The sequence below is a fragment of the Bombus terrestris genome, chromosome 7 (genome assembly GCF_910591885.1).
Source record: "Bombus terrestris chromosome 7, iyBomTerr1.2, whole genome shotgun sequence".
Taxonomy (NCBI): Eukaryota; Metazoa; Arthropoda; class Insecta; order Hymenoptera; family Apidae; genus Bombus; species Bombus terrestris.
Genome location: NC_063275.1, coordinates 23,788,103 through 23,814,096, shown reverse-complemented (window position 1 = coordinate 23,814,096; position 25,994 = coordinate 23,788,103). Strand labels below are relative to the sequence as shown.

General features: G+C 39.4%; 1 protein-coding gene across 4 annotated transcripts in view; it reads right to left on the bottom strand.

Annotated features, from left to right (window-relative positions):
* Positions 1-25,994, bottom strand: part of LOC100643365 — a 195,183-nt gene that overhangs the window by 150,572 nt on the left and 18,617 nt on the right. The window contains exons 1-2 of one of the 4 annotated variants that reach the window (XM_048407659.1): positions 17,220-17,326; positions 6,235-6,421 (exon numbers count right to left, since the gene is read on the bottom strand). The gene's annotated coding sequence lies outside the window, so the exon portion shown is untranslated. Of the gene's footprint in view, positions 1-6,234; positions 6,703-17,180; positions 17,327-25,994 lie in introns of those variants that run through there. The other 3 variants (XM_048407660.1, XM_048407661.1, XM_003396912.4) reach the window with 3 other exon arrangements.

Below are 25,994 nucleotides of genomic sequence, written 5' to 3'. Positions count from 1 at the left end.
GTAAAACTACTCGATCCGCCGGTCACCATGCTACGAAGTCGAGAGCGTTCTCTTAATTTCGTTCGGACCTAGTCGAACGAAGTTGCGGCCGCGAAGAAAACAAAACACGAGATTCGCGACCGCAGTTAAGCTAGAAGTTAACTTCGTTCCCAAGCGGGGGCTGTATAAATCTGTAACGAAGCTACGAGCGCGAGCCAAGGCCATTAAGACGTCAGAGAACTCTAAAGTCCGTTTCGAGGTATCAAGAGATTGGGCGCAATTTGCACCTAAGGATAATCGCGATACGACGTTCAAGCCGGAAATTAACAATCGTGCTGGATTGTTACTCGAAACTCGACCCAGAAACCTCTGATATTTATGTCCCGTTAAATATTATTCCGGAATTCACGATAAAATGCTAGCTAATTGCTATAATCGTTGACACGTCGCTACGTTCATATCAATTCGAAATCAACACGATATTCGAAATGGTTTCTGCGTCGCGCAGGGAAACCTAACAGGAACTACAAATCTTAATGATAAACTGGGCAACTTAATTAATCACCATATGATTGATTACGTTACTATGATTTCACTTCCACTCGAGATTTCACTCTACGATTACTCCGCGGCTGGCAAGTATCTTGGAATTAGATGACGCATATGCTTTTCAAAACTTCCAAGAGGATAACGTCGGAAAGACTTTCTCCCCTATTCTCGCTTAGAGAAAAGCTCTTAACACGATAGCGAACGCTAATGCAATTCTTGATAGAGTTAGGCGTTCGATAATCAATTTCTGACAATCCAACACTCAATGTACCGTCCGTTCTAAGCTTTCTCTTCCACTACGTTCTTCTTTTTTCTCTCTGACTCTTCTTTCAGATTATGTTACTTGCCATGACGTTTGCTTGCCATTTTCCTACCTAAACTCACACGTACTCTGTCCTTATGGGATGAAGTTATCCCGACAGTTCGCCAACTTTTGTCTGTCTGGGAAAGTAACATAATTCATAAATTCTTGGAAACGGACCCTACCAAACGACGAGTTGCTTCTACTGTGCGTAATCTAATACAACGAATGGCAGAAGCATTTTTCGTACCTTTTTAATTATTGGACTCGAATAATTAATATTTATATGGAGCCTCGTTTAATTACTCGTTAAAATATTATTCGAAAACGTTTATCAACAGGAATATGAACAGGTTTATCAACAAAAATAATAATTTATCGCAATACACGTGCATAGAACGAAAATATTTTCTCTTAAAATATCGTAAAACGGAAATCCTCTGCATATTATAAACGCTGATGTTATTACCAACTTATATTTCACAAAAACCTTCAAACTTTCTGAATCGATACCAAAGAAACTATCGTACAAAGCCAATTTCGAATTCTTTCTTAATTTCGCGGAACCTGTTACATCGAGAATGTGAAACGGGAAAATTTTAACCTCGGGGATAGGCTAAGCGGCGCAATTTGCACTCGGCGATAATCGCAGCGCATTTGCACGTTACCGTGTACCCGATAACGTTAACGAGGTTGTCGCAGGTTCACGCACGTCGTGCCTAAGTAAATTGGCGGGCAAACGTTCGGCAAGCCCCGGCAAACCGGCCAATTCGATTGCGGGACACGTAACGGAGAGTTCGAGGGGATGCGGAATCGATAATCGAGTCGAGCCATAGCATTTCGTTGCACCCTATTCCCGATTTTTTTCTACCTCCGACCACCCCATTCACGATTTTCACCCCCTGAATGAAAATTTAGTTCATCCGCGTAACCGATGTAAATCGCGATACTCGTCGGCTGAACGACGATCGGCAGTATTAAGTTCGGTTAATTTAAAGTTACGTTCGTGATGATATTCCAGGTATTTTCTCTATTAAAGCATCCTTCAATGATTACGCACTGAATAAATTGATTGATTCGTATCGTACAAAATTTCTTTCCATCGTAATAATCATATTTTTTATCCTGTATGAAGTATAAATTAAATAAAGCGGTTACTACCATTTATGCTTTTATCGTTCCAATCGTAAGTATTGTCAGAAGTCATGAGAAGTAAAACTAACTTGCGATCATCGTTATGGAAAAGTGAAAAATATATCAATTGCACAAGGATGGGTTAGAAAGGAGCAAGAATTTCCTTTGTTTCTGTGGACATGCAATTGCAGTAGCCAATCTTAACATACGCTTTTATCTTATACCCCATTTTATTATATACACCACTTTCTACGCACATATAATAAAGTTTATACGTACAAAGTTGAGATTTTCTTGCGACCGGCCATCAACCAGTTGCAATTAAATTCCAGCTCGCGTTCGTCTTCTTCCTCTTTTACGTAAATAGAAGGTAACGTTACGACCGTTCCTGTTCGTACTAATCTAACCCGTTCAATATGATTTCGCGTAGGCAGGACACGTTCTATCCGCGAAGAAAGACGATATCAAGACCAGTTGGAATTCAAGTTCTTCCAGCGTGTACGTCGATCCATTTGCCAAGCGTCGGTCAAACAAGGGGCAAAATATTGTCACCGAGTGAAAGTGATCAGACAAGAAGAACAGACACCTTTGCCGGTATCAAATATTCAACTGCGAACAAACAGAAGGCGAAAACGCTTGTAATTAAACGCGATAAATCCCACCAATTCGTTTGTTGCTCAAAATCGTTCGAGTTAAACCGATTAAAGGGTTTGTTTTCGCGTAAACGTCGCGTCGAGCAGAAGAGCTCGAAATGGGGTAACGATGGTTCGTAAAACACAACGAACAACATAGAACACGCGGTCGTAGAAGTTAAATTGCGATCGCGCCTAGGGAAAGAGTTCGCGAAATCACATTGACCCAGTTCCTTTCTTTCTCACCCTTTTGTCCGTGGTCGAGCCGCGCATACCGGCCACGCGACTGACGTACGTACGAAACTTGGCCGTGTACACGCGCATAGACGCGTGCACACGTGTATATACACGTAGAATAGGAGAGGTACTATTAGCCGCACAGGTACGTAGCCGCACATTCCTGCGGTTTCAACAACATAACCGGATTACACGGCTTGCATAGGTGAATTAGCAGGCAAATGTTCGGTAAATTCGTTCATTGGCGTCTGGCCTCGTCGATTCGCGCCCCGTATCCTGCTTCCGGTTTATATTCGTCATGATCAGACCGTGAATTTTTATGCATTTACGGGAGATCTAACAATTGGAGAAAGGAAGCTGCATACGAGTAATATACGAAGATACATGAAATATGCAAAGAAGAGCGAAAGAAATTTCTGTCTGGATCCTGCGTTTCATTCGATTTTTATATATTCGAAGGAAAGTTTGGAAACGCGAAGCTGCGCAGAATACGCGTCGCACGTGGAAATATTCAAATTAGAGCGAAACGCGTTTCCGCTTGGGTTCTAGCTTTTTGATGCGTTGGCAAAAATGCGAAGTAAACCGAGATCGCTCTCTAGAAAAGTACGATTGTAACTGATCGATGTATTATCACATTTTTCATTTGCTTGTTCAAACTTTTCGCCTCAGCACCCACTCGACGTACACAATTTTTTCGTACTCGTCGCTACTAAAATACGGATATTTACGTAGATTCATATTTTAGCGAACACGACTGAAAAATAGGGCTCGGACAAAGATTTGTTTGGATCAGGTTTTTAAATTGTGAAGGGTACTTGAGAACTTTGGCGGTAAAAATGTGGATTAATTATGCTAACGCGAAGCATCTCTGTACAAGGTTTTTCTCAGTATGGGATCTCCACTTCTTCGGTGGAAATGAAAACGGAAATAAAAGCAGTTCGTACGTTCGAGTGTCTTTTATTACAGGGACTTCTCTCGGTTATGGTTCGAGTAAATAAGTATCGGGTTAAGTGAATTTTGTTCGTTCGTTTTCGTGGAGAACGCGTGATTTATTAAAATCGTTTTGCGAAGATCAAAATGGCAAACTGTTATCAAAATGGCAAGAAAATGTACACGATAATGTTAACTAGGTTTTAAATTAAATAAAACCTTCACTTCGTATTTTCTTTCTTATTTTATCATGCATATTATGTAACTATAGAACTATATTGTCAATTATTGGTTTGGAAACTAAGCGATCGCGGATTTTGTCATTAGGTGGTAATGCCGAAATCCGCGATCGCTTAGTTGCCAATCCAATAATTGAAATAACAAATAATATTGTAACTCCGAAACGTTTAGTAAAAAGATCTTTTCTAAGGAAATAAAATTCTAAATGAAATAAATACTATTAATACTTGTTGCTACAACTGACGGCTAACTTTTATCATATAGGATTTCATCCGAGCGCATACATATGTGCAAACACGTGCGTTCATTTGTTTCTCAGATTTATTCTTCGAGAACGGGGACACCACCCAATGAAAATTTATCGTGTCGCGTCGCTTTAGCTTGACAAAAGGAACCATCTTCTTTCTTGTTACGCGACGCGCCGGTGTTGTTTCAACGTACACACGCAAGAAACAGTATCAAGGAAGAGTAACTTTATACATTTGAAATATTCCTACTATTACGGATACTATATGAAATCATAATTTCAACGGAAACTGCATAGCTCCCGAGAGTACCTTTACGTGATAGAAGCAATAACTCGTTGGTGAGGAAAAGCGTAAAAATTTCAATATTTCCGACAACATTTTGGAACAAGTGTTAGATTGTAAACTAGTCTTACAGAAGGAATAAGCGGAACGTGTTTGGCGAGTAACCTGTGACTAACTAAAAATGAAATATTAGAATAAATTAACCGACCTTATATAAGAAAATACAACTTCCTTTCTTCTGGCATTCTTCTGGTATTAACGAACCAAACGCGAAATTCAATTTCTCTTGTTATGGATAAAACGTTAAAAATGGTTCAAACGTACGAGCGAATTAAATAAAGTTCCAAAACGTAATTACGTTTGTAAATTTCCGTCAAGCTACTTCGAAACGAAACGAAACTCCACGTATTATATATCACCAGGTTTCCAGCGCCCCTTATTAATTTTCCACCTCGTACGGTTCGTATATCAAAATTATCAAATACAGTTCCACTGCCGCAGAAAGTTACTTTCCAGCGAACGGAAATAATTCTCTGCTTATTTCATTACTTGTCGGTTGTCTGCTCAACTGCTTATCGTTTTCGATTATCGAGAAAAACTTATAGTTACAATTACCTACTTATAACTGGTCAATTTAGTCATTCGAGTAATGTGAAAATCAAACTAATCGACTGTACCCAGATTGATCGTTTGGTTCCTAAAGAATATATTCTTGTCATAACGAATGAACAATAAAATTAAGATTCTACGCGAAAACGGATGCATTACATCGTTTATTTAACGTAGAAACATTTGTTTTCAATTTCGTATGCTTTTTATCAAGAAAAGCTTGTCCATAGTTTAGCACGTACAGTGTACGAAAGTTAAATAAAATTAATTGATTTCGTAATTTTTGTATTATTCAACGGTAACTTTACCTTGGACTTTGCTATTTTGATTATTTTGATATCATTTTTTATATTCTATTCTTCCCATTAAACTTGGTATTTCGAATGAATTATTTCCAAGCGATTATTATTATCGAGAACGAATTATTATACGTAATTACATATTCCAATGTATGTTAATACGGACAGACACTGTAACGAAACAGATAGAATCAATTATGTATTATCTGCGACAGTTATTTCTATACAACATTAGTTACGTTAATTCAAAGAATTTATTTCGGTATCCGCGTTATGGCCTATAACCCGGAATTCGTATATAACGCGAAACGTAAAAATAAACTTGCGCGTTATAGGAGGTTCCAGTGTATATTCCGTTTTAAAACTTAAATCCGCTATACGGTGACGGTAAAACTAAAACTTTTTCACGATACGAAACTGACCGGTGTAGCTCGTTCGTCAACCATCCATCATAACTGTACCACGAATTTTTATACATTTATAGGAAATTTGAAAATACGAAATTGTATATAACATGATAAATAGATAAAGTATCCAGAGTATAGCGTTGAGTATAATACATGATAGATAAAACAATTTTCTGCCGAGAGTTTATCCTTTTAATAATATTCTCAAACACAGATTTGCATAAAAATCCGCAGTCTAATCACGATAACGAAACTGATAGACGATAAAGAATTCGGTGACGTCACGAAACTGCCATCTTGAAAACTATAACAGCACTTGCAGTACGGTCGTGCATCAAAAGTTCCGGTTGCAAGAGCCATTAAACTTTATCATGCTGTTTGACTCACCGTTTCTTCGAGCTGGCTAAAGGAGTTCCTCCCCCGGCGTTCTCCCCCGCTCCTTTCTTCTTTCTCTCTCTCTCTCTTTCTCTCAACCGTTTCGCTTGCACAGCATGTAACACATAAGATTGTTTTGCACCTGCGGCACTTGAAACGCCACTTAAAATTTGTCGACTTCGTGCAACACTTCTTTCAGCTGGAACACACCGAAACGATACACTGAAAACACGGAACGGTTCGAAAGATTCGCTGGCAAACGCTGTTGACACGCGACTGGAAGCTTCGATCGAGGCGTACGCGATACCAACGAGCGAACAAAGACGCTCGAGGTCGTAGGATATTCGTGCGACGATTTGGAAACATTTGGACGTTTTGTGTTAGAAAGTAAGGCGCTGACGCAGAAATGTTTTCGAGAACACGCGACGACTGACAACAAGTGATCTAACGCTGTGGAATCGATGATCGAAATGACCTCTAGGGGACGCGCCTGGCTTAACGCGCCGTCAAAATTCAGTTAGAACGCAAGCAGCGCCATGTTTCCTGTAATACGATACACCTATAATATCTTTTGTGTATTTTATACGACTAGTCGTTCGAGAAGTCGTGAGTATGGAGTATTTTTAACGTTACGTATCGTCGTATAGTAGTATAATAATAAGCTGTACGATAACTGTACATAAAAATGTGTATCTCATTTTCACGATATTTTGATGTATTGTATTTTACATGAAAGACGTAAGTAAGACTACGTATATAGAAGAGAACAAATAGAACTCAAGATAATTTTCAAGATACATTTGCAGAATACAAACGAACCTGGATACGTCGGAAAAGAGTGACCAGAAGAAGCTCCGAGATTGAAATATTCAATTATTTATCTCGTGATATAGTATATTTTCCATAAAGAGGTACGGAAGGTTCACAAAGGAGTAAAGAAGTAGAGTTTGAAAATAGAAAATCTACAGAATAGAAAATAATTCTTTGAAATAATACTTTGAAAAATTCAATGACCAGAAGAAGGAGCTTCGGTATTCTAGGATTGTGGATACAACACGTATATATCACGATGAAATATTATATAATTTGCATAAGTAGAGATAAGAGTAACGCAAAATTCGTAACGCATTACGCAACCTACGTGAAAGTAAGAATACACAAATAAAATGCAATTAAACTTGAGAAAAATGCTCAATGCGTAAAAATATCCTATTTTAAGATGATCGGATACCTCGATATCACAAGAGAAACCTAAAATCGCACGATCGGAACGTGTTGTCCTTTGCCTCGAAAGGAATTGTCGGAGAAGATTTCCGCGAATTTAAACCGTACGCAAGAGTGGATTTGCAAACGGAGGGGAAATCCTAGTATCAAAGAGGAATCGTAGTCTCCTTCATCCCACGAAGATTTCCGCCTCTTTCGTGCTTCTCGCGATACGTTATGTCGTGTAACATCGTGCAGCCACTCCTGTCGTGAGCCGACAAAGTCCCCGATTTTTGCTGGCCCAGATCTTAAAGGTGAGCGCGAAAACTGGTAGCCAGCAACTGGAACTGGAAACGAACGACTGGCGCGAATGTTCTTGCACAACCTCTCTCGGATTTATCGAAGAAAACCGCGTCAGTTTCCCGCGCCGGAGCATGTTTTACCGTATTGTAATGCGAACGAACGATTTATTCGAAATTTTAATCTTTATACGTATCGATATAATATGCTTCGTGTACGTTTCGTGCATTACAATTACTTCGAGTATCGAGATTTTATCGGAAATTACCTTAATTGGTTGCTAAAGGAAAAATCAACGCCAATTGCACCGGAATGAAATTCGCAACATTGTGTTGCGATACGAGGCGTAATTGAAGACACGATTAGCAGACAAGCAAAACAACATCGATCGATTACCCAACGGTTAAACACTGATTTAAACGGATTTAATCACGAAGATTTCATCTGTTGCGATAAAATATTCGTTTTACACGATCAAACAACGTGGTCAATTTTTGCCAAGCAGCATCGTTCGCCTTTCATTGAACCGCACGATGGAAATCACGGTCGAACGATTAGCAACGATAACCAGCCTAATTCCTCCGCGTGGCCTGTAAACCAATCGATCATCTGCAGCCAATCAGATTTCGCGTAACTGGTGCTTGACCAAACAAATTATTTCCCCCCGATTACAGCCACGTACATCGCGCCCCCGCAACGATCATCCGGTGCGTCTAATTCAGTTGAATCGTTCGATTAAATTGCACGCAAATCGCGGACCGCGATCGAGGTTTTCAGCCCACCGTCATTTCGAACAATTTCCTTCGTGGTCGCGTTACGCTGCGATCCAACGGCTGAGTCCGTGGTGTTGATGCAGTGTCATCAGGATAGCGGCGAAAGAGTTATGCCTCGTTTAACATCCAACGAACTGACTATTAGCGGCACAATGCCCGTCATCAATTGGTCGTGACGGCCTACGTTTAGCATCGCGCGTCTTTCTCGCCGTTTAATCGCCGTTGGTTTAAAGTTGGACGAAAGATCATCGAGAAAAGTGTCGAAGAACAGGTGGTTTAGGTGTTTCGGTTTACATTTTACAATAACGATGGAGAAATTATGGTTACACAAAGCGTAGAACGATAGAAAATTTACGATTGCACAAAGGATGGAACAGTTGGTACGATAAGCGGATGATGTTATGCGTCGAACGAAATAAATCTTTTAAGAGAGTCTTCATAGAGTCTTTGTTCTCAAAGAGGAATTAAATTTGGAATATTCCCATGATTTTCAAAGAAATGCCGCTCGTGACGCTTACATATATCGATTTCATATTATCAAGGTCGTCGATCTTACGTGTGTACTATAAGTCGCTCAAAATGCGATATCATTTTTAATTGCAAAGACAAGAATCGTAGAACATCGTAGCATCGACGTGGATCGTACTTGAACATACACGCGCATATACACGCCAATAAAGATATTTATCTGTTTAAATAATCTGTCTAAAAAAAAGAAGAAAAACAAATCACCGTACGAAAAAGCGATCACGTCCTACGAACTATCCAATTAAGCATCACTTTTCTAACAATCACCTATCCAAACTCCTCTTCAAAAATCACAAGTCGCGCTCCGCGTGAGTCGAACGATCGAAGCTGCGTTGCCGGAATTCTCTCATTACATCTATTTACATTTCGACGCCGTTCCTCTAAATCTTCGCGTCGCACATACCACTGGCAAGATGTTTCTCGTGGCAAGATTTCCGGACCACGGTGAGACGTTGGCGGCGCGAGGCAATCGAATCACCGTGCAGGCAAATCGAATCGGAAACACGCGGGACCGGAAGACGTCGCAGACGGCGACGGAGGCTACGATCACCGTGATTTCTCGTCTACCTTCGGGATTCCCAGTGTCATCGGCACCGTGTTTCCGTTTCAGTATCCGACAAGCGTACGTTCAACGTCACACGTGACACTGAATGACACGCGAACGAACACGGTCGATCGTTTCCTGTACAGAGCTTGGCTCCAGATGGAGGTCTACCGAGACACTGACGACTGCTCTCGCCACGAGGACATTCCCCGATTCTCAGGTGAACCGACGAGAGAGAAACCAGAAGACAGAGGGAGAAGGAGAGGAGAAAGAAAGGATCGCCGTTCCCGATCGTACCTTCCACTCTTTCTCGGACGCACCTTCTGCCCCGCACGTACGTCCGTCTCTGTTTAACTCGCGCGAGATTTTCACGATTTTCTCCTTTCTCCGTTCCGCCGTTACGGTCCCATACCACGAAGACACGTGGGAGAGGGAGAGAGTGAGAGGTTACCGTGAATGATTCCGCGGAGGCTTGGCTGCCGCTGTTGCCTCATGCGCGCGTAAAATTTGTATCGGGGAATAATTGCCGGTTTTAACGGTGACGCGATGATCTTCGCGATTGCGAAGGTTGCGCGTGCAATTCTGGTCGTTGATTCGTTTCGCGTGGGTGACGTGTGTGCGAGAGAAAATCGTAACGTTAAGGTCCTCCGTTTCTCATATATGGTGGCAAAGCGAAGAGAAGAGTAATAAGGTAAACGAGGGTCATTAACATCTCTTTTTTTTATTAATCGATTGATGGTACAGTTTGCTTGTCGCGTGTATATCTACGTATATCGTAGCAAATGCGCGATAAACTTCCTTCCTCGGCCATGACTTGCTGGCAAAATTTCGAATTGCCCGTTCGTGCGTTCAGACGTGTGCTATCGCACATGGTATGTACTAACTATGTGCAAAATTTGAACTAAATAGCCGACCCAAGCATGCGCTTTTCTCGTAGAATCCTAGCATTCCATTTTCCAGTATATAATGCTAATAATGACAATCACGTTTCACGTACGTTCGTAACGTCTAGTGAGAAGCGTAAAGAAATTAATCGGACTGGTTTCAAAGCCACCATTGAATAGGGATTAAAAAACCAATCTGATATATATATCGAGGTTCTCAAAATTTCATGTTACGAAAATATTTACCGCGTGTTTCGTCTTCGTCTACGACGAACAGGTTCTACGTTCTCTTCGTCAGGACACCGTGATCGCATCCGTTTCGTTGAAACGAACAGACGATTTCACGAGGCAACCGAATTGTTGCGTTTGAAAATATTGATTTTGCCGTTAATAACGAACGAAGGCACACGTAGATGAACCAAACGACCGATCATTAAGCGAATCAGATATACAACGCTAGCTGATTGCCATAGCATAATTTACGATTTGCGAAACAATCCTGGCAACATTCTGAACCTATCGATCGATAGACATGCGTCGAACGAACGATTCGAAGATTTCTAAGCTTTCGACAAATATGTCGATTCGTCGATTCCAACAATGTTTATCTACGTATGTTTCTTAAGGTCGCTTAAAACGCGAATTAATAAATTCCGACAAGGAGCTCGTTACACGATCGTTCGTAATTAATGGTCGTTAAGGCGGTACAAATAAGCGTGTTCGTAGAAAACGCAAAGACGACCTTTGCCGTTAATTTCGTTTGCACAATTGCGATTCGCCAAAGGAAGTAGGCTCCTTTTTCCGATGCAACAACATTCTTGTTGCGAGATGACCTGAAATACCGTACCTTCGCTGGAATCTACCTCGCGGGGCATTACGTCGCACGGTTGGATTCTTAGCGGAATGCTCTTTGGTAATCGTATTCGAACGTAGATTCACGATCTAGCACGATTTCTAAAATTAGTCAAAAAATAGAAAATGTCAAGATGCAGATTGCTCGAAGTGTTTGTAATTCCTCGAATGGTATTTCAACGTTTCACATTTTACATTTTTATTATCGTTTTTGTTTCATTTGATTTGAAATTCAAGTGTAACCGATTAAAAACGCTTCGTTATACGCATACTTATTGCAACATTTTTGCGAAATTTACGATCTTTGATCTACGGTATAACTATTCGCGGAGAAACCTCCCGAAAGATTATCTCGGTTACTTCGGTTCTTACTATAAAACCTATCTGGAAACTTGAGCACTTTCAACGGCAGAATAACGTAGAAGGTTCGTAACTGTAAAACCAATGATTTGAATTAGGTCTGGATTATGTTACGTTTCTGCATTTTACGAGTCTTTTGTCTACGAACGAGTCTACGACGAACCCTAAATGCAAGACCGTATCTTAATTAACGTAAATTTTAGCACAAGACTCGGAGATTGAAGTATAAAATAGGAGAATATATGCCGGAAAAAGTAACCAGAGAATCTACCATTTCGAATTAACCATCCACGATAAAATCCTTCAAAAATATGCCTACTCGTTTTGTAGCTTATCTGAATTTCGGCTACTGTTTACCAAACTCGTTTCAATTTGCGATAAAGCTAAACATAAATTTGATTCTTAATGGAACATCGATAAGGACTCGGAGCGGATATTCGGATAAAATCTACCGCGTGGTCGAAACAGTACGACCCGTAATAAAGCCAAAGAAATTTATTCAACAATTTCTGTCGTAACATAAGACCTTGATACAAAATTCGACGCGAACTTCGCCGTACAGACGATGGACTCGAACGCGTAAAAAGTTGCAGTCGCTTAGATAAGCGACTCGGTTAATTAAATCGGGAACCTCCGGACCGGTTTCCCTTTCAAGAAATCAAGATCACGCTTTCTCCGCCCGGGAGCGGCTACTAACCTTGGCGTATCCGTTTCCTGAACGAAAGTTCCGATACGGAGAGTATCGCTTCTTCGACGGCCGGATGCAGTTGCAAAGTATAAATTGCGAAGCGGCTGCGACAATTAACGAGGCAAGACAACCACGACGATAGTTACACTGGCGAGCCTATTAACGTGACACTGTACCTTCGACCCACCTGGAGCCGTTCTCTTCGAGTCAGCGCACAATCGCCGCACCTGAGATCACCATTAACTTCGAGAATGACTATACCGGTGCTTAAGCTCCTTTTAAAAACGGCACGAGTATGTAATAAAGTATCGCGAGTACCGAAATGTAAATAAGTAAGGAGGATGCGAATAGACCCGAGAAAAATGCGTTTACGCGCTATATATGTATATATAGTGGGGAGTTTCAGAAGTTCGGTGGTTTCCTCGTTATCGATTTTCTATGAAGTATCGTTTCTTACGTGTTAGAAACGCGTTGTCTCGTAGTTGAGAATTTTATCGAACAACAGATTGCGGATTTTCATGGCAATTCGCACTTTTTCCAACAAAATTACAGAAATATTAAAGAATACATCAAAATGGAGATTTCTCACGTATCTCATTCCTCTCATTACTCTGGATATTTTTTATACTTCTACGTACTACGATGCGCGTACATTCTATACGTTTGCGAAGTCGAGTGTGTCTATTTTATAAAGATGTTAGTGGCAATTGAAAAATCAAATTCTCTATGAATTTCGTAGAACCAGAAATATTAAATCGCTTTATTCGCTAGTACGAAATGTAAAGACGCGAAAGTTACATTCAACGGCTACGAGGCATTAAGAAAAATCGAAGAAATAACAAGGAAATAACAAGTAGAAACTACATCGAAAACTATCTATCGACCAGCGACGAATCTCGTCGATTCGATTAATCTCAAATATCTCAAACCGTGTTCTCTTCGAAGACACTCGTGCACACTCGTTTACGATGACAAAACGAACAAACCGAGCGACAAATTTAATCGACAGCAACACGAGCAACGGGTAGGTATGCATACGATAAAATGGTAAAATCGATCGTGCATTTAACAGCAGAGATACTGGTCTAGGTATCCGGGAGTCGTCGTTTCTTGCAGAAGAAGGACGTCTCGCTTTACCGGCAAGTAATTCGAACGGCGAGGTCGCATGATTGAATTCGTAGCAGGGGTTTGGGATGGTTCGCGATTACTCTGCAGGATTCGACAGAGAGTGGTCGATCGAGTGCGAGGCATTTAAATAATTCCCTAAAGTTTTATCGGGCGATGAAGGTCGGGCGGCGAGTTCGGCTGGATGGAGAAGGAAAGAGGCGGATTTAGTTCCCCTGGTCGAAGATACTCGGACGGAAAGTTGGGCAAAGCGACGATAATTGAGAATCGGGAAGGGTATTCGATGTTAACACCCTCTTCGCGAATTTACCATCGGTTCTGTCTCGAATAATAAGAGTAGCTCTGGCAGTCGACTTCGGAAATCAATAAACACCGACGTGGCCCTGCGAAGCTTTTAGATTGCAGCGGACGAAGTGAAATGGCTCGAGTAGATTAAACAATCGAAAAACTGATTCGGAAACGTCCAACTGACCAATAGAGCATGACCGTCCACGTTCCGATAAATCCCTTTATCATCTCCCGTTTTTGGGCCTATTTCCATCGATGAAACGGTATCTCTCCCTCTCTCTCTCTCTCTCTCTCTATATATATATATATATATGTATATGTTTTTTTATTTTTTTTTTTTAATTCTTTGGCTTTTCCTTTCCCATTTTTTAATATTCGGTTCACGTAAAATGGATAAAATGGTCGGATGAAATTCACCGTTTTGTCGCATATTTTTACAAAACACCGCATCGCTCTCCGATAGTTTGTTGGTGTATCGATGCATGTAACATGCGCGGATAAATATATTCCGTAAAGAGAACTCTACTCTATACGTTTCATCGTTCTATTAACTGGCGTCAGGGATGATCTGACGCCAATTTGACGATCAAAATGAGAAATATCAAAGAGCGAATTATTGGCCAATTTTTTTACTAACGTTCTATCGTACTCGATGTAATTCGATTTTAGAATGATTAGTGAAATTTGACAGAGAGTCGATTCGCGCTGATCGTAAAAATGTAGTTTTATCGATGGTATCGTTGAATAAACGCGAGCCCGAGAAACGTTCTCCGAGTAAACTAATCGTACATAATTCAACGTGATTCGTTTCAGGCGTCGTTGAATATTTAAAATCTGCGATACGTCTGAGAAGCATCGTTCCGTCTATCGCGGCCGAGAAAAATGGCACGATGCAAACGAGATTCTCCTTCTTCTGGAAATCTACGGATATTTTTGCTCGCGAGATTCGTTTAACGCGTGAAATATGTTTTTCCACCGAAGGAAAATGGAGGAGGGAAACTGTTTTTCAAGGCGCGTTCGGATTCGCCCGCCACGAAGCGGAAGAAAAAATAATGAAACCAGGTCGCACGACGTACAGAAACGGAAAGAATTTCAAAACGCGATGCGTCACACCCCGTGACACGTAATAGACGCAAAAGAAATGAAGCTGCACGCTAGAGTAACGCGGCAGTCGAGCATTCGAGCAAAAAGAATTCATAGGTTCGCGAGAAATGTCCCATTACCGTTCTTTCTCGCCTTTTCCTTTTTTATTGTTCGTTCGCTTGGTTCTCTCAATCATTGCCTTGACTGTTCATTAACCCTTTGTGCCGCGAAACCAACGACATACGTAGGACTTTTAATTCTTTTTCCAACCCCCGCCTCTCCCTCTCTCTCTCTCTCTCTCTCTCTCTCTCCTTCATCAATTCTTTGCCCCACACTGTTGGACACAGGCTGTCCTGTTACTTCTGCCCCCGGAAAATAACCCGGGCTTTGTGCGGCTGACGTTTCTGCAATTTTTCAGTTGCATTCTCCGACTGGACGCTAACTCCCGACGACAAATAAGGCGTCAAGAATGTAAAAATGTAGGATATCAGATGGTCAAACAGGAAAAAATTGCGAGACGCGACGGAGAAGCTTTCTACAAATTGGGACGCGAACTGAGAGATTCGTTGCATGTTTTTGTCCCATATCTGTTCTTAAATTTACTATACACAATTCTTTTTGAAACATTTCTTCGCGTTTATATTGTTTTCGGTGCCAGTTGTTTACTCTTGCTTTTAGCCGATGGAGCGTGTTTTGTCATTTTAGGAACGAGTATATCCAATAGATATAACGTAATAATAGTTGTATATTTTCGTTAATTATTCATTCGCACGCTTATCTTATAACTGATTGTTGAAAGTAATTGAGTTCGATTTAGACGAATGGTAACGATCAAGCAAATAAAAAGAAAATTCAAGCGTTAATTGAACTACAGCGATACGACGACGGAAGAATGAAAAACGGAATAATTTAATAATACGGAGAATAATGACACGACTAAACAAGGATGTGTGTGTTGACAGTTTGTAATAATGTTCTCGTTTCTTTGCAAATATTCCGATATCATCGTACATCGAACGCTTAATCAAATTGAAATTTTAATAAAAATTCGATGATCGAATAAATTTTCACAGCTAAGGTTACTCACGAGCTGCTTTCAAAACACATATTTTCGAGCAACAGTTCGCTTACGACATCCGCGAATGCTCCGTTTTTAGGAGGAAGAAAGGAAACATAGTTTTTAATATCGTATTCCCAAACGAGACGTTAAAGATCGAATTTTTAAAACGATGCCAACGAGAAAAGCGTGTTCCGTCTGATACAGACACTTTTGCGCAACCAGCACCACAAGCTTTTATAATGGAATAAATAAGTAACCGGAGTTTCTGTTTCCGCGTCAGACTGGCATTTTAATTTCCTCGAGAGATATTTCATCTTTCTGCTCTTCCTTCTATTTGCCACCTAACCGTTCGCCTTTCTGCGCTTCTAAGGTTTTCCCGTCTTCGTGTTTTTCTCGTCACAGCAAGAATCTGCCCCGCGGCGTTATTCCACAAGAAGTACCATTTCACCTTCCCATTTAATTACACGTAATTTCGTGTTCCAATCGAAATAAAATTAAGAAGCAAAAGAGAAAAAAGGAAATCGGCGCCTTATACGAATTACGTAATTATAGGATGAAATTGATACGAGAATATCGAATAAAGCGGAATTGCTAGACTATTTAATTCTGAGAAACCTTTTACCCGGTTTCATTATGCAAATTAAGTGTACGGCAGTCGAGCGAACGTTGCGCCGCCGTCAATATTAGTCCAGTGTCGAACAACATCGTAAACCAAAGTTCTATGTTGATTGGAAACTGATACAAAACAAATTAAACGGGCTAATCTATTGTCATCGTCAACAGACACTGTGTGTCTGTTCATATCGAAATCAAAACGACAGCGTATCGCTTCTCTTCTCTCGATTTTGAAAACTTCAAAATTTCGGTATTCGCAAACTGTTCGCGCTTCGCACGATAAATCGCACAAAGTAGACTTCGAATTTTTATAGGAAACTCGAAGGTACAAAAGTGCACACGGTGCGTGTAATACGCGATTTCTATTTAAATTTTATTTTTTTACACATGTTACGACCGTCCGTGAGGAGACGCGATCGCGAGGAAAAGCAACAGCGAGAGGCGTAAATTCTCGCTACGATTCTGATAATCGACGCCGCGAATCGGTCGTTCTCCTGTTTCGATTAGAATAACAGAGGTAGTTCGAACGATCGTCACACTGAATTAACGGGGTTTATGTAAACTTGTATATTTAACAATATGCAAAATTATAATGAACACGTCACAAATGATTCAACGATGATACAATTAGTTTGTTACTGTAATTCGACCCAACTTTATGATATTTCTCCATGTATTCGTTTGACTAAGCTACCTCGATTTTATTCCTTCGAACCTCTCGATGAATTCGGTTTGAATCCTCATTTGCCACTGACTGCCCTTCGATTTTATCCTTCTCTGGGAGACGACCCCCACCACGCTCGGGTCTCGCAAACGTTCGCGCCTATGATCACGTATGCCACCTTTTTTGTGTAGATAAAATAACGGTTCGAAGGCGAATCGATGTTTCTAGAACTCGCTGTTTGGCAACAACTACGCGTTTATCGCTACTTTGTGTATATTTCGACGGTCATGTAAGACGATCTGTCTGCGACACTGTAGTACCAAGGCAGACGGTTAGGAACACGGCCTATAGTGAGCCTCGGGGCGTAACAACGTATGTTCATGAAAATATAAAAACGTATAAAAATCCCCGGTCTATCAATAAGATTTTATCGTGATTAAATTCTAAAAGCGAAGGATGCGCGTTACACGTTCGAGTAATGGACCAGTTAGTTGCTACGAGAACAAATTTCGGCTGATTTCACGTGAAACGAGCGGCAGTCGTATTTGAAACCGCAATCTTGTTGGAAGTCTGGAAAAAGGAAACCCTCTTGCCCACTGCCCTCGTTTCTTTGTCTCCGGGGTTAGGTTCGCGGAGAAATTACAGGAATCACGAGATTTCCACGGATACTCGTAAGATTCAAAAGGGAACGTCGCTTCTTCGCTATTGAAATAGCTTCTCGCGAGAACGTCTCGCTGGTTACGCGACACTCGGTTCCTGAAAGTCGCGTATCCTTTCTTCCATATTGCTTCCGAATATTAAACTGGTTATGAAAAATGTCTGTACATAAATACGAAACTTTTACGATTTATTATCGTAGTATTAATAAAATGTATGCCTTAACATCGCCACTATCGTTCTGCCGTTTCATCGATATTTCTCAATTAAGGGAAACAGATTATTTCGTCGTCTGAGATAATTATATCCAGGATATGCTCATTTATTTATCCAAGTATCCATTTCTGTAATAGATCATTAAACACGAATTAATCTTCCGCTGGTGTCACCGAGTTATAAACGATAATAGCAATTTGGAGTAAATTTAATAAGACGTCAGAATTTCCTAGTGACCCCGAAGATACTTAATTTTTTGTAATCGTTTTAGTTCGTATCTACTTGGTTGTTGAAGTTTAATTAAAATTGATCTGCTACGACGGAAAAATATTAGCTGAGGATTAAAAGTACATTATCGCATTCATTCGCTCATAGTGCAATATCATTCGTCTTCGTAAGCCCTTAATCCTTTGTCAAAGTAAATTTCTGACGAACGATCGAAAATTATCGATCACGCGATAAGAACAACCTATAAATAAAGTACAAATCTCTCTATAGACGATAGATATTCGATCGTACTGCGAAATTTTACTCGTATCCCTGTAAACGTGATACGAAAAATATTCGTTCGCTAGTGTCAGAGTAAAAATCGTTGCATACCGTGGAGTGAAACGGAAATATTATTACATGTAAATTTATACCGAATTAATCGCTACACGGTCGTCCTGGTCCAGACTCCATTTTCCCTTTTCCGACACAATCCGTCCCCTATATGCATATATGCATGTTATATGAATAACGAATAATACGGAGATATTTATCACCTAGTGGTGAGATGATTCCAATGCTGCGGCATTTATTCAAGCAGGCCAATACGCGGCAGACTAGAGGGCTGATTAATTAACGACTCCTGCGCATTCATGCTGTGACATTTCGTTATGCGTACGCGCTTTGTTACGCGGTTATTGCAGCACGCTAATTCATCTGATCAGCCATTTATTAGGTGTACATGCGGATAACGTAATTCCCGTGGGTATAGTGACGTAAGCAAACACAGAGAGCCCTTTGCTACCGTCAAAACGTCGTTTATCGGTTAGGTTAATGAGAGATTCTTCGAAGGTTTCCATATACGCGACGCGTGAATTCGGTATGCGAACGACAGTTGCTCGATAACGTGACGTTTTCGAGTAAATGGAATTTACCTGCCGACTGACGAATTTCGTCGTGTAATAATTCTGTACTACGAAGTTTCATCGATTTGAATTCATTTTTTTTTAATTTTCATACGGAATACAGCGTGTACAAAATTCCTGTATCGAAATCAACTTTGTTATTAGCAAAAGAAATTGCGTGAACCAAGCTGTATCTATCAGATACTTTCGTAACGAAAAAATAAGAGGAACAGAAGTAAAAAATTCTATTTTAGTATTTAAGATAGCAAGAAGGCGAAACCTCGATTTTTCCCTATCTTCCCTGGTAGAGTGGGTGAAGCCACAAAATACCTGATCTAATTTAACAAAGATAACATCGAAAACGATAAAGTTCTTCTGTTCTGCTGTATCCAAGCTTCTTGCAAACAGCCCGCGCCATATTTTTCCTGGTAATATACGCAGATATCATTTTTCTTCAACAATTTTTGTTTTTTCCCTGTTGAGGATTGTTCTAACTTCGAAGTAAGATTGTCTTTCTTTTCGCTCTGAAAGTAGCGAGTAATTCATTTTTATATTCAAGAGATACCGGTTTTTCCATCTACGTAACTTTTTGTTTATAACTAGATGCGAAGACGACGATGACCAGCAACAATTTTTCACATACAATGTGATTAGAAGCTCTTAATAAATATTGTCATATAATTTACCTACCAATTATCAAAACACGGTAGTACAGCTTCAAAAGCGATCGAATATAAGATAGAAATACTTGAAAATACGATAAATTCCAAAAAATACAATAAAATACAATAAATCGATGATTCATTAAGACTTATGTCGTTTACAGCAAGATGCTGTCGATACAAACTTCAATACGGCAGAAAACAATTTCCTAACGATCATAGGACTTTTTGAATTAATATCAAAATATTAATTACGATATAGTGTTTTACCTAGGTATGCGATTTTGCATAGGTTTCCCTTACATGTAGTATTTTGACATCCATTTTATTTTATTAGGAAATAATAAAGGTTTATTTATGTAATATATATAATTTGACAAATAAAGAAGATTTATCGATGTAAATTACCTTCAGAATGTTCTTTTTCGAGATTAATGTCAGGCAAAGCCAAGTAAAAACTGAAGAAAGTGTTCGAAATTTCAAATTCAATTAAAACATATTAATTTGTGAAAATTAAAATTGCCAACTCATCAGTTTCTAAAAATCTGAACGTGTAACAAACGCTAAAACCAAATAGAAAAATGATTGATAAGAAACATGTGAGAATTAAATAATATTTTCTTCTAAGTAACACAACGTAGAAAGGACAGAAAATAATAGAAAATAATTTTATTCGATTATTATGTGTCTCCTGTTGATCTTGTCTGTGTACGTTCTTTTAGAAAATAGTTTTATCGACACAGTTCTTGTCTCATACTTGTGTAACATTCAAGATCACTCGATAATCTAATCAAGTCTACTCAGCTCTTAGGTCAAGCAACAACAATCACCGCGAGGGTAGTAACCATTTTAGGGGAAAGTTTAAAATGCAGGGTAATCCTCGAAAGACGCGTACTCGGACGAAATTGACTGTTACACCGAATGTTTAAGAGACGAGCTTGTAAAACAGTAACTACATTCGTATTTATATACGAATCTAATGGAACCAGATTAGTTAATGGCAACTATAAAACAGAAGATAAAATCCCGTCGTTGGAGACTCTCCTTTGAGGATTTATTTTCTACTCAAAGGTACATGGTGTATATGTATGTAGTAACTTAAATGGGTCTTAGAGGAAAGGACAAGTAATGATGTTTTGGTTTAACAAATGATATTCAAAACAACGAATTGATTACAATATTGTCGTACGTCTTATTATCATACTCGGCTCTCGACTTCCCGATTCACACTCTCCGGCTTCCGCACTCGCTCACTCTCGCTTCTCCACTCACACTGTACGACTTCTCAAATAAACTAATACCCCATGGGCTAGCATCCCTTTGTCTTTTCTTAGCCCCACCAGGCATGTATTCCGCGAAAGCCCGTGGGCAGGTTCACGTAGGCCTTTTCTACGAAACTATTCACTTGAAGACATTGTTTATGGTTCGACCGATATCTTAGGCCTTTCGTCCACGATACTACATGTATGTGCTTTTAACATTTCGCCACTTCGGGTAGATTTCACGATTCTGTGATTTCCAAAGAATCGAAATTTCAAATATATACTGCGTCCCACGCATGAAAATGATGTATTTTATGTAGAAAATCTTTGTTGCTGAAAATAAATTTAAAAGATACAAATGAAATACCAGAGTTCAGAATGTAAAATATAATACATAGGTACTAACATCATCGTTTTCATATCTACATTTTATTTATAGTATCGGCATGAAATTAAATTTGCTATATTTGACTTGCAAATAAATGCAACGAAAATTTGTCATTCTCGGTGTAGTATGTAGATTTTTAAATAATTTAATTTACCAATTAATTTTATTTATCGATGCGGTAAATTTCGATTTTAATCTTTAACGCGACCACTTTATCAAGAAATTCTTGCAAATAGGAAAAGTATCTAAAGTTCAGCACGGCAGCCTGCAATGCTCAATTTTCATTGTGCGAATAGATTCGATTTCGATCTATCAATAAGTTTCGTCTTCGCTCAACGACTTAATCTCCTGTCGCGTATTTCTTGGACATTGTGGTTCTAGGAAAAGCACAACCAAAAGATCCATCTCTCTATCGCGAAATTCTCCAAGTTCACCGATCAGTCTGTTAACGACCAGGTCTTATGAAATAACGACCTATCTTGCGGCTGATCTCTCTTAAAAATAAAGCGAATTGAGAAAATACATTAGAAATTTCGAAACCTAATTAAACAGCTTTTTGAAAAAGGGTGTACAACGGGAGATCGTTAATTGCGCAAAGCGAGCCGGAAATTTTAATTCTACCTTTTTAACGATAGCTACGTTCGAATTGATAATTACAACGGCACTGAAGCAACTTTGTTCCTTCTTACATTTACAATATAAATACAAACTTTCTCATACAACTTTAAGTTAAAATTTCAAATACGATTCTCTAATTCATTACTGCGTAAGTAGCTACTATCGCGTTCAATTTATACAAAAAAACGCAATCTTCGTTTCAACGTAACTGTAATTAAAGAAGTAACGATTTCAAGAATATAATTACACCCTACCTTTCCTATCTCACGTTTTGATGCTTTCAGTTCGTCATTCAGACATAAAGCCAACATTGAACGTTGTCTCGCGTTTTCCCCCCGGAGCGCCGTAACAAAATCTCAAAGAAAATTTTTCCCTTAGGAAACGTCGTTTTATCTTCCACGCATCTCGGTATTTCTCGATGAACTCTGACGCGATACGAGAAGCATTCGTCGAATCCGATTTCCAAACGAAACATTAAGCATCGATATTCGATGTTCGTCATATTCTTCATATACGCTAAAACGTTATATATATTATATATATTTTCTATATATATATATAGATATATTATATATAGAAAGAGAGAGAGAGAGAGAGTCACGATACCACAAGCCGGTGTATTTGATGGATGAGGATGTTTATGGGGACCTAGGCGCACGAAATAAGAGTAATCTATGAAAATTGACGATCAGAGTAGGAGGTGGAAGGCCGCAAGAGATCTCGCCTCCTCTTCTGCACCCTCTTTCGCAGTCATCCCTTACAGCATCGTTGGTTGTTCCATATCTTGGAGATTGCACGAATAAAAGGATCTCGATTCCGCGTCACGTGCCATTATCTTGGAATTCTTTTTTCCTCGAATCGTCTTCGAAGGAGAAAATCGCGCGTCGCGGAACATATCGGGCTCCTGCACCGATGGTAATTGTCGTTTTGATTAAATCGGTCTCCTTCCGCCAGAAAATCGACCTTTTATTTCGAACAGTCGATAAGGTGGTTTCGATACGTGTAGCTCAACTACACGTCATCTGTCATCACTTTCATCTGACGAGTTTAAAGATATTTCTCTTTTTCTTGTTTTTTTTTTTTTTTTATTTCTTTTTTCGACAGGACAGTTAAAACGTAAGTGTCACGGGAAGTAAGAGACGATATTTATCAGTCAATTTCAATTTATAAATAAACCAGAAAGGTAGATAAGATTTAGAAGATCGTTAAAGTCTCCTTCTCTTTAAGAGCGCATCTCTTTAATAATCACAATATTCTCCAATTAAATCCATTTCCTGTAGTGTTGAAATTCATTAAGAATTTCATTTTTCAACTCTCAACATCTTCAAACTCCAATTTTCCATGATCTTGTATTCTCCATGAAATTCCTAGTGCTAAGTGTTAAATAATTTATCTTAGTTTTCCAGGACTAGCACTAGATAGAACTATGATCGTAAACGTTAACTAAATCGTCAGACAAATAAAATTAATTAATTCAATGTGCGTTTCTTCACCATCTATTTTCCACCTGAATTTGTAAAGGTGGTGAGCCTTGAAGATTCACAGCCTTCGAGTGATAAACGACGTAAACGTTGAAATTAACAGAAACGTGTTTCTTGTTTCTATTGGAAATCACTACTGACATTTACATCGTTTATCTTCACGATTTTTATTATACTATAGACTGAGAATCATAATGGTACAAGTCTGCGGTAATTAAAGGAAGAAAGAGGAAAGGAAGTATTCATTGGGGATACGCTAATGGGCTCATCAGTAAGGCCATCTAGCAGGATAGCAGAAGCCAGGACAAAGGATGAATTTTGAATGAATTAGAAAAGTGTTTAAGCGTACATTTTCCTAATAGCGAATACAGAAACGTTGCTACAGGTGAACATTGCAGCTGCGTAGTCAACTAAGTTGCAACTTCTTTCCTCTGCTAAGATATATTTTCGTAACTTTAATAAATAGACAAAATTCGTTGTAACGATAAATGCAAAACTTCATCTCAACTAAAGTAACACGGAGCGCTGACTTACACAGCCATAATTTCTAGAAAGCATATTCATAAGCTTATTTCATTAATTACATAAAATAAAATACATACATAAAAATAAAAAAATACATAAAATATGGAAATCTTACTAAATCGGTTTACTCTTTCGATGGAACAAACACGATTACGATTAGCTTACGACGAGACAAAATTATTTCACCCATGATCCACGATGAAACGAAAGAAAGAACAAATAAGACGCAGCTTAAAAATATCCCGCTTATACGCCAAAATAACACCAGCTCCGAAATGAAATTATGTTTGCACGTGATATTTCCAGCGGCGAAGTTCTTCATACCATAAGTCCATTACAGCAAAGCCAGCACGAGAAAAAGAACGATATCCCGCAGAGTCTTTCCTCTTTTTCTAGCGATTCGAAGAGAAAACGAGTACCATTAATCGTACGGGTGGAAAAAAAGGCGTGGAAGGGCAGGGGAGTCGCTCTTACAGTCCCGCAAGCGGCAAAACCTTGCCACGAAGGGACAGAATGGTACGAAATGACACCAAGATCCTGAAAAGCGTCGAAAAAGTGGATAGAACAAGAGAACTGTGTGGCGCGTTGTCACGGCACCATCGAGGTCACCGCAGATAAATAGGCTTGCGTCACTTTTAAAATGTCCTTCCGGCTTGACAGACGCGAACAGAGGGTGGAATGCACGGTGCACCGCAGCCACCCTTCGAATCACGCTCGAATCTCTTCCACCTTCGCTTCCGGAGAAGCGTCTTTCTCTCGTTCCCCGGACAGATAAACGAATAGCAGAGACCAGAGTGCTTGTGAATCATCCTAATTTTCCGTCTTGTGAACCTACTCGGTCACGCATACGAGGATCACACGGAGTTGATGTAGTAGTATGTGAAATATGGCGATCCGGATGGCACCCGGAAAGTAGGAAAAATGAGCCGAGATCAATCGCGATAAAATAGAGTAATGCGCGTTTCGTTCCGTTGCTTGATAGGTGTAAAAATTGCCGCAAGAAAGAATCGGATAAAAATGCTTGTATATCGATCTGCGAGAAATTTGGTATTTATTTTAATGAAAATTACGAATGCGATGTATCGATGTTAGAGAACGAATGACAATACATTTAGAAGAGTAGTTTAGTAAGAACGGTTCTCGCTGATCGTATCTGACAATAATCGAGATGCAATGATCTTAAAATAGGAACGATATAATCCTGACATATAATAAGAAAGTTTAAAATTGATATATTATATATAATTGTATATCAGCAATAGCGATTGTCGTGCTAAAGAATTATGTAGAGTGCATATAGTATATCGTTACGAACACCAAATGGATTTTCTGGAAAATGTAGAAATAGCTTGGTCACTTCCGAACAAAAATACCAACCAGACCGAATAATTAGGTAATTTTTAAACTTTTGAATTTTCTTCTACTCGCTATATAATGTTTAGTCATTGGCATAATGTTTCAGTTATTTTCCATGATAAGAATAACAGAAAGAAAGTGGCAACGATTGATCTTTCTTTCCCATTCTCTAGATAGATGGATAAATGGGTATTCTCGAATATTCTCTGGTCCTCGATCATCGCCATCGCCGATCTGCCAAGACGGCGGATAAAGGAAAATGGAGTTTACGAAACTATCGTCCGGATGAGATAGAGACTAAATCATGCTTCCACACATACCACAACCATTTGTCATTAAAAGAAATTCGAACAACGATCTTTGTTCCAACTTCGGACATCTCTTGATTACGCTTCGATCGTTAATAACGAAAGAAAAGGATTTCGTCGCTATCTGCCATATTTTCATGTATTTTTGATTATTAGCCTGATAACGAGGGAACAACGATGTTACTAATTTTTCATGGCTATTAGCAATTCTCCAAGAACC